Source organism: Tachyglossus aculeatus, chromosome X3, assembly GCF_015852505.1.
Source record: "Tachyglossus aculeatus isolate mTacAcu1 chromosome X3, mTacAcu1.pri, whole genome shotgun sequence".
Classification (NCBI taxonomy): domain Eukaryota; kingdom Metazoa; phylum Chordata; class Mammalia; order Monotremata; family Tachyglossidae; genus Tachyglossus; species Tachyglossus aculeatus.
Genome location: NC_052099.1, coordinates 34,481,910 through 34,489,503, shown reverse-complemented (window position 1 = coordinate 34,489,503; position 7,594 = coordinate 34,481,910).

Sequence of the window (7,594 nt, the reverse complement as noted above, 5' to 3'; positions counted from 1 at the left end):
TTTCTGACCGCCCCTGTCTGTCTGGATAGATGGTGACCACCACCACCACCACCACTGGATTGTGTGATATGAGTTTTCTTAAACATGAGCAGTGAATGTAGCCCTACATTAAAGGAGAACTGAGTGCAATTTATACTGTGCCCAGTGCTACACTGAATGCTAGGAGAGATCTAAGAAACAGCGTGGCTCAGTGGAAAGAGCCTGGGCTTTGTAGTCAGTTGTCAATTGTCAGATGCATGACTTTGAGCAAGCCACTTAACTTCTCTGTGCCTCAGTTCCCTCATCTGCAAAATGGGAATTAAGACTGTGAGCCCCACGTGGGACAACCTGATCACCTTGTATCCCCCAGCACTTAGAACAGTGCTTTGCACATAATAAGCACTTAACAAATACCATCATTATTATTATTATTATCTAAGCATGTAGTACAGTCCATTGCATCCAGTGGATGCTTAATGGTATTAGAAGATCATTTGGAAGCAGACTGTGTGCTCTAAGGATTCACAATCCAAGTATAGGAGTCAGTCACACAAGTAAACAGGAATAAAGTATAGGCAACGGGAACAATTAAAAATACAATTATCCATGATCCAAAATGAAGAGCATTAAACAATTAGGTGAATGATAATTGTGGTACTTGTTTTACCAGGTACAATGCCGGGATAGATGGAAGTTAATCAGGTCGGACACAGTCCCTGTCCCACATGAGGCTCTCAGTCCAAGTAGGAGGGAGGAGGATTTAATCCCCATTTTATAGATGAGGTAGTCTTTTAGACTGTGAGCCCACTGTTGGGTAGGGACTGTCTCTATATGTTGCTAATTTGTACTTCCCAAGCGCTTAGTACAGTGCTCTGCACATAGTAAGCGCTCAATAAATACGATTGATGATGATGATGAGGTAACTGAGGCCCAGAAAAACTAAGTGATTTGCTTAAGGTCACACGGCCAAAACGTGGCAGAGCCAGGATTAATTCCCAGGTCGATGCCCAAGCTACTTCTCACAAGGTCACTAGACCACACTGCTTCTCTCTAGGCCACAGTGCTTTTTGAAGGCCTCGGGGGCACTGGGCCTCAAGTTCCTCCCCACGACACTGCCGTGGCCTTCCTGCTCACTGTCCCTACTCGCCAGTGAGAACTGGCTCACAACGGTCCCCGTGTCTCCCCGCCACCAGGGAAGGGTGGCTCTCCCTGGGCTTGGTGGAAGGGGGCAAGCCGCTCTGGGCATCAAGGGCCCCTCACAGCCCCAGAGCCGAGTGGCTCCAAAAAGGCCTCCACCCACCTAGAAGGAAGGCAGGGAGGCCGGAGGGAGCGAGACTTTGGCCCCATCCTGTCATCCTCAAGTGTTTGGACCCCAAACGTCCACCCCAAACCCAATGCTCCCTTTAGGTATTTGCAGGATGAAGGTGCAGCCGGGGGGTTGTTATGGTCTACGGAATGCAGACAAACGGGGAGGGGACATTTCCGAGAGGAAACGTGCTTGTCCGTCCCGTGATGAAGCCAGGTCCCCCAGGGAGCATCGTAATGAAATAATTCTGCCGTCCCAAGGTTGGTGGCCCTTGGGATTCCAAAAGGTGTCAGTTCCAGGAAATCTCCACCGGAAACTCGCTATTGGAATGGTCCGCATTGAGCGCACCACGAAAGGAACTCGAGGTTTTTCTCGCTCCAGAACAATGCGCAGTTTCCAGATGGCTATGCCAGGCCTGAAAAACAAAGCCAGCTAGAGACTTTGCTGCACACATTCTTCTGACACCTACACTCCAGTATAAAGCAGCTGCGGGGAATGGTGATGATGATGATGATGATGATGGCATTTATCAAGAGCTTACTATGTGCAAAACACTGTTCTAAGCACTGGGGAGGTTACAAGGTGATCAGGTTGTCCCACGGGGGGCTCACAGTCTTAATCCCCCTTTTACAGATGAGGTAACTGAAGCGCAGAGAGTGAAGCGACTTGCCCAAAGTCGCACAGCTGACAATTGGCAGGGCTGGAATTTGAACCCATGACCTCTGACTCCAATACCCTTGCTCTTTCCACTGAGCCACGCTGCTTCTGCCCGGGCTAATGCTGCATGGACAGGTAGGCCGGCCAGTCCAGTCTATCGATGGATGGATCAATTGATGGTATTTATCGAGCGCTTACTATGTGCAGTGCACTGTATGAAGCACTTGGGAGAGTATAGTCCAACAGAGTTAACACTCAAGTTCCCTGCGTGCAATGAGCTTACAGTCTAGAAGCGTGTGGTTACACCTTGTTCTCCCTTCCACAGTAAGCGCTCAGTAAATACGATTGAATGAATTACACTGAGAGGGGCAGTGTGGGAGAAAGAGGCCCAGAAAGGAGGAACACGAAGGCCCAGGAGCTTGCCCGAGGCTGGGAGAAAGTCATCCAGGGAGAGAACATGGGATGGCGAAAACCAATTTCTTCCTCCAGCACCGAGACAGCCCCTTCCCCCAACTCCCCTCTCTGAAAATGGCATAATACCCCTTAGACTCTCTCCGTTCTGCTAACAAAGTTCCAGTTCCGTTTTGGTCATTAGAAACTCACCAATAAAAGAGCCAGGACTTATGCCTGCCCACCTGCAGTTCACAGGCATGGTTTGTGGGGGGCTCTTTCAATTGCTTAGCTTTGTGGGGAGAAGGGGGTGAAAGGATAATTTCAGGTTTAGCGGGTTTGGGGCTAAGTAGGAATAAGTGGTCTATAGGAGATGGCTCTCTGCCTGCTTCTCTGCTGGGAAAAACGGGCCGTTAGCTTCATCAGGGAGTTCCAAGAGTGATGGACCACTTCCTCTGTGCCAGCAGAGTTCTGAGCTCGTGCTGAATACAAGATGATCAGATTGGACACAGTCCCTGTCCCACACAGGGTGCACAGTCAAGCTCCTTGTGGACAGGGGTCATGGCTAGCGACTTTATTTTATTGTGCTCTTCCAAGGGCTTAGTCCCACCAAGATTACTGCATCAGCCTCCTTGCTGACCTCCCAACCTCCTGCCTCTCCCTACTCCAGTCCATATTTCACTCCACTGCCTGGGTCATCTTCCTACAGAAACGTTCAGGATATGTCACCCCACCTCCTCAAAAGTCTCCAGTGATTGACTATGCACCTCCATAACAAACAAAAACTCCTCACCATTGCCTTTCAAGCCCTCCATCACCTTGCCCCCTCCTACCTCAAGCCTTGCGTCTCTCCTTCTATAACCCAGCCCACATACTTCATTCGCCTGGGGCTAACCTTCTCACTGTAGCTTGCTCTCTCCTATCTTGCCGCCGACCCCTGGCCCAAGTCCTGCCTCTGGCCTGGGATGCCCTCCCTCCTCAAATCTGCCAGACAATTACTCTCCCCGCCTTCAAAGCCTTATTGAAGGCACATCTCCTCCAAGAAACCTTCCCAGATGAAGTCGCACTTTTGCTCATCTCCCACTCTCTTCTGTGTTGCCCTGACTTGCTCCCTTTGCTCTCCCACCCCCAGCCCCACTGCATTTATGTATATATCTGTAATTTTATTTATTTTTATTGATGTCTATTTGTACTGAGGTCTGCTGCCGCCCCCCGTCACGATACTGTGAGCTTGTTGTGAGCAGGGATTGTCACTATTTATTATTGTAGTGTACTTTCCCTAGCACTTCGTACAGTGCTCTGCACACAGTAAGAACTTAATAAAGATGATTGAATGAATGAATGACCACTCTGCAGCCAGGAAGGCTTCAATAAATACTGTTGACTGAGAGAGAGGGCAAGGATCTTATCTTCATTTTACAGATGAGGAAACTGAGGCCCAAAGAATAGTGGCAGTAGTAGGAGTGGTAATAGCTTTTATTGAATGCCCACTGGTTGTGAGGTCGTGTAAGAGAAGAAAGAGGCTAAATGAGTTGGCTAAGGTCGCCCAGCCACTCTCCCTCCCCATCTGTGCTCTTCACCCTAGGCCACACTGCCTCCCTTGAGAAGGTAAGAGACAATGGTCGATCACTCATGGTCGTGACACAAGCCTTTGCTGAAAGGGCGAAGGGCCCGGCTTTGGGGAGGGGGGACTGCTAGGGGCGCAGAGCCCAAGAATGGAGAGAAAACCAACGTGGCATTTCTTTAATCTGCAGCGAGACACCAACTCCCCAGTGCCCCCAGGAGGAAAGGAAATCTTCCATCAGCTGTGGAGACGGAGGGCTGGAAAATGAAGCTAACGTGAGTTGGGGGAAAGGCCCGAGTTCTTCTGGTTGAAATAGGAGCCTGGGTCTAATACGCAGGCAGGGAGGACAGATGGGAAAGGCGAGGCTTTGCTCGCCAAAGGGCTTTGAGCCTGGCTAGGGAAGTCACAGCTCCATTAGGTTCTCAAGTGGGAAAACTAAGTTGGGCCAATGTTAAATAAGTGTCCAAGGTGATTCCCTTTAATTGCTACGAATAATAATATAATAATGGCATTTATTAAGCACTTACTATGTGCAAAGCAGTGTTCTAAGAGCTGGGAGCGGGGGTTACAAGGTGATCAGGTTGTCCCACAGGGGGCTCACAGTCTTAATCCCCATTTTACAGATGAGGTAACTGAGGCCCAGAGAAGTGAAGTGACTTGCCCACAGTCACACAGCTGACATTTGGCGGAGCTGGGGTTTGAACCCACGACCTCTGACTCCAAAGCCAGAGCTCTTTCCACTGAGCCACGTTGCTTCTCTACGAATATTTCCACCATGGCAGAACAAGCCAGTGTTAGTTGTGAGGGGCAGGATTTTTTTTTCCCCTCCAAGTCTTTTCCTGTTGTGTCTCACCCTGCCAGCATCAAAACCCTCCGCCACTGCTGTGTTTCATGGGCCAAGGCAGCCTCCAAGTGGGCATCATTTAACTTGTCATTTTCAGTGCTCTCCCTTCCTCCAGCCTCCCTCCACCCCACACCAGGGAGGGGAAAATGATGGCAGTGTGGCTTGGTAGTGAGAGCACAGAACTGGGGTCAGGAGGCCTGCTCCTGACCAAGGGCAAACTCTAACTTTCCCCCGTCTCTAAATTGGGGATAAAATAACAACTGCTCTTCCTGGGCCTTGGAAAGTGAGCACTCTGTGGTCCAGGGACTGTGTCTGCTCTGCTTTGCTGGGACGGAAAGGCAGAGACGGGGATTCTGAGCATCATTTGTCAGCAGAGGACACCGAAGTCCAGGGTGGATGTGAGCCTTGGCCGAGGTCACCCAGCCGGTCGGGGGGTAGCCAGGACTTGAACCACGTCTCCTGGCTCAGGCCTGGCGCTCTTTCCCCTCGGCCACGTCGACTCCTGGTTTAATACCCACTTGTCACCCACAGAGCAGAGGACAGCAGTGACAAGGAGTGGGGAGAATCATCTGGAGCAGGCAGGGCCCCGGGAAAATCAGGTGGAGCAGGCAGAGGATGGGGAGAATCCACTGGAGCGGCAGGGGGCTGGGAAAATCATCTGGAGGGGGCAGGAGGTAGGGAAAAGTATCTGGAGCGGGCAGAGGACAGGGAAAATCATCTGGAGTGGGCAAGGGATGGGGAGAAGCAGTTGGAGCGGGCAGGGGGTGGGGAGAATCCACTGGAGCTGTCAGGGGGCTGGGAAAATCATCTGGAGGGGGCAGGGAGAGGCATCTGGAGCGGGCAGAGGACCGGGAAAATCACCTGGAGTGGGCAGAGGACCGGGAAAGTCATCTAGAGCGGGCAGAGGGAGGGGAGAGGCATCTGGATGGGGCGGGGGGAGGGGAGAAGAATTTGGAAGGGGCAGGGGGCGGGGAGAAGCAGCTGGAGCGGGCAGAGGACCGGAAAAATCATCTGGAGTGGGCAGAGGATGGGGAAAGTCATCTGGAGTGGGCAGAGGACGGGGAAAGTCATCCGGAGTGGGCAGAGGACCGGGAAAGTCGTCTGGAGTGGGCAGAGGACCGGGAAAGTCATCTAGAGCGGGCAGAGGGCAGAGAGAAGCAGTTGGAGCGGGCAGAGAACCGGGAAAATCATGGAAAGTCATCTAGAGCGGGCAGAGGGCGGGGAGAGGCATCTGGATGGGGCAGGGAGCGGGGAGAAGCTGCTGGAGCGGGCAGAGGACCGGGAAAATCATCTGGAGCGGGCAGAGGACCGGGAAAGTCATCTAGAGCGGGCAGAGGACCGGGAAAGTCATCTAGAGCGGGAAGAGGGTGGAGAGAGGCATCTGGATGGGGCAGGGAGCGGGGAGAAGCGGCTGGAGCGGGCAGAGGACTGGGAAAATCATCTAGAGCAGGCAGAGGACCGGGGAAATCATCTGTACTTCCCAAGCTCTTAGTACAGTGCTCTGCATACAGTAAGCGCTCAATAAATACGAGTGAATGAATGAATGGGGCGGGGAGAAGTAGCTGGAAGGGGCAGAGGAGCGGGGAGAGGCATAGACTGTGAGCCCGTTGTTGGGTAGGGACCGTCTCTATATGTTGCCGACTTGTACTTCCCAAGCGCGTAGCACACAGTAAGCGCTCAATAAATACGAGTGAATGAATGAATGGGGCGGGGAGAAGCATCCATTCATTCATTCATTCATTCAATCGTATTTATTGAGCGCTTACCGTGTGTAGAGCACTGTACTAAGCGCTTGGGAGGTACAAATTGGCAACATATAGAGACGGTCCCTACCCAACAGTGGGCTCACAGTCTAGAAGGGGGAGACAGAGAACAAAACCAAACATATTAACAAAATAAAATAAATAGAATAGATATGTACCAGTAGAGTACTGTGTGCAGAGCACCGGACTAAGCGCTTGGGAAGTCCAAGTTGGCAACATCTAGAGACGGTCCCTACCCAACAGTGGGCTCACAGTCTAGAAGGGGGCGACAGAGAACAAAACCAAACACATTAACAAAATAAAATAAATAGAATAGATATGTACAAGTAAAATAAATGAATTAATAGAGTAATAAATATGTACAAACATAGATACATATATACAGGTGCAGTGGGGAGGGGAAGGAGGTAAGATGGGGGGATGGAGAGGGGGACGGGGGGGGAGAGGAGGGAAGGGGCTCAGTGTGGGAAGGCCTCCTGGAGGAGGTGAGCTCTCAGCAGGGCCTTGAAGGGAGGAAGAGAGCTAGCTTGGCGGATGGGTAGAGGGAGGGCATTCCGGGCCAGGGGGATGACGTGGGCCGGGGGTCGACGGCGGGACAGGCGACAGCGAGGCACGGGGAGGAGGTTAGTGGTGGCAGAGGAGCGGAGGGTGCGGGCTGGGCTGGAGAAGGACGGAAGGGACGGGAGGTAGGAGGGGGCCAGGGGATGGACAGCCCTGAAGCCCAGGGTGAGGAGTTTCTGCCTGATGCGCAGATTGATTGGTAGCCACTGGAGATTTTTGAGGAGGGGAGTAACACGCCCAGAGCGTTTCTGGACAAAGACAATCCGGGCAGCAGCAGGAAGCATGGATTGAAGTGGGGAGAGACACGAGGATGGGAGATCGGAGAGAAGGCTGATGCAGTAGTCCGGGCGGGATGGGATGACTAGAAGGTGTGTGGGGGGGGGGGATCTAGAAGGGGGGGGGGATTGAATGAATGACTGAATGAATGCGGAGGGGGCAGGGGGCAGGCAGGCTTTGTGGCCGGAGGGCAGTGAAGCGGGCGTTGGGGGCGGGTCTCCCGCCGTGGGCCCGCCCCCCGCCCGGGCTCCGGG